This window comes from Pinus tabuliformis, chromosome 3_2 (assembly GCF_031772625.1).
Source record: "Pinus tabuliformis cultivar Carrire ecotype Pingquan chromosome 3_2, CPIR1, whole genome shotgun sequence".
NCBI lineage: Eukaryota > Viridiplantae > Streptophyta > Pinopsida > Pinales > Pinaceae > Pinus > Pinus tabuliformis.
This window is the reverse complement of record NC_142302.1, coordinates 69,618,913-69,621,609: the sequence shown is the minus strand read 5'-3', so window position 1 is coordinate 69,621,609 and position 2,697 is coordinate 69,618,913.

Sequence of the window (2,697 nt, the reverse complement as noted above, 5' to 3'; positions counted from 1 at the left end):
CGAAGCTTGTCTTTCAGCGCCAGCTTCCTCTGATCGTTGTTGTTTTGATATAGATCTTTCAATGTTTTCCACGTTCAAAACGGTGACTCCTTCCCATTGAGACTCGACACTATGTGGTCTCGAACTCCCTCCAGAAGGATTCTCCTCACTCTAGCCACACATTTCTTCCATTCCACCAATTCTTGGGCATTAGTTGCTACTAGCTTGAGGACTTCTTGATCAATGAAGTCCTTTAGACCATTGTCCACTAATACCACTTCCATGCGATCCTTCCGGGCTATATAATTCGAGTTGCCATCAAGGGCATACTCGAGTCTTAAACTGTTGAACGCCATTGGTGAAATTTGAGATGTGATAAGAATTTGAATTCTATAATCAAGAACTTTGAACTTTGAACTTCTCCCTTCTTTGTATATTGTTCTTCGCTTTGATCACCTTTGCTCTGATACCATGTAGAAATTCTCACTGTAGATCACCTGATAATGCAATATACTAAAGCAAAATACTTGATCTACTTCTACAAACAAACTTGTGGAAGCTTAATCGATTTTGAGCAAGATCAAATAGAACACATATAACAGAGAATGAGAAATCAATCACACATGAACAAAGAAGAATACTCTGGGGAAAGCCTCAGCTAAAAACCCCGATCTCTGTATTATCATACAAGTGGAAATATGTCCAGATTACACAAAGCTTTAGCTTACAAGCTATCGATCTCTCAGTACAATCCCTCAATACATCTCATAGACTTAATGGACACAACATATGCCTTCCTCCAATCCTCCAAGCCTTCTGTTCCTTACACAGTTTCTCCTGGGGTCCAATACTGCTACATGTGTGAATTGGCCTCTCACACAACTCACCAAACTCAGAAGTAATTGTGCAATCTCCAATGAATGAATTCCTTCTGCATGCAAGAGATATCCTCAATGGAATATTCCTGCAATTGATAGTACACTATCCCATCATCTGATCTCAACTGGGTCTCTAACAGAACTGACATGCATGAGTTATTTATGAGAGAATATTTAGTTATCTGAAGTGCAGCAGTTACATGCATGCATGCATCAACTAACTAAACTCACAATCAATTCCATAAACTGTTGGAACTAATCTAACTGGACTTAAATCAGTTAACTGAGCTAACTAATTACAACTCAAAGTACAACTCATCCTTATCTCCTTAATCAAGGGATAACTTCCTCAATCAAAGGAGAAATTGTTGCATGTCCTCACATAGACTTCATGTTTGATTTTCTACAACTAATTAACTCAAGATGAATTAATTAATTATTTTACAAACAATTGCTAATATCAAATTCGAATTTTAATTCTCAATTTTAATTTTGGGACTAACTAAAATTGGAATGTATCCTGAAATTCTATTTATAGTAGTGCTATTTTTAGTACTTCTATTTTTAGCATTTCTTGTTGCTATTTTCAACAAATTTATCATTTATGAAATTGTATTAAATTTAATTGTTTTCATTAAAAAATAAATAAAAATCACTAGCGCATAGAATATTATCATGTATGTCAATTGGGGTTATCTCAGGCAGTTAGGTAGAACAATTATTATTCTTGCCACCCAGTTCAAATCCCTGGTAGTGACATGATGATATTTGATGATATTGTTGTAATGGCTTCGAGCCTGAGAAAATCACTCTTAAGTGAGTATAATTATGGGTTGGGCTGGTACCAACAACCTCACTCTTTCCATCAGGCTGAGAGGGAGCCCGATTTCTTTCCGGGGATAAAAAAAGAATATTATCGTGTATGTTTTAAATTTTGAATAATAACTTTTTCTCAAACTTCATGACTAACTTTATCCAGTTTCTTTGATGGGCTGATTTTTTCCAAATTCCTTGTTACCACATTTGAATGTAAACATGAGCTAGATGACTAGGCTCCAGGATAGACCCTATGCTTCAACACCTAGTATTTCTGATTTTTTTATGGTGATTTCTAACAGCTAACAAAGGCAACCAATAAATATGGAAATTCCACTAGATTATTCCAGAATTTGAAGCATACGACTGACACACAACATCCACATAGAATCTCTAGATCTAGGGATCAAGTTCCTTTGGTTCGTTATAGCTCTAGAAGTTATTGTGCTAGCAGCATGCAATCCAGCACCACTAAAAGGAAGCAAGTTGTTCTCTAAGTTTCTTAATATGATCTTCCTTTATCTTGCAGGATTGTAATAATGTTTGAAATAGGTCATTATACGAAAATTCATGGATTCATCTTTTCTTGTTTTAGGTAGATCACCCAATATGTGTCACAATTGTGCTATTCAACATATTCCATTCTTGGTAGCTGCAAATGCACAATAAGGAACTGAATATAAACTCCATTTAAAATTTGGATTTGCATTTCTGTGTGATATAACATATTCTTCTTAGGTATGAAAATTTGGATCTTAATGACAATCTGTATTGAGCACATTGTTGAATTCCCTCTATTTAGAGCTAGATGGTTTGTAGGGGTAGAAATGGATGCAAAAATTCACCATATTTTATTATATATATTCTTATTTTATATATTAACATGTGAAGGAACAACAAATAGAAGAAGTTGGATTAAGCAGCCACCAACATGAAGCCTCGACAGGACACCCATAATAGGGCCATTGTTGTAGGTGGTTGGTTTAGTCTATTGATTGTTGTCTCTCTCATCTGCAAAATTTTC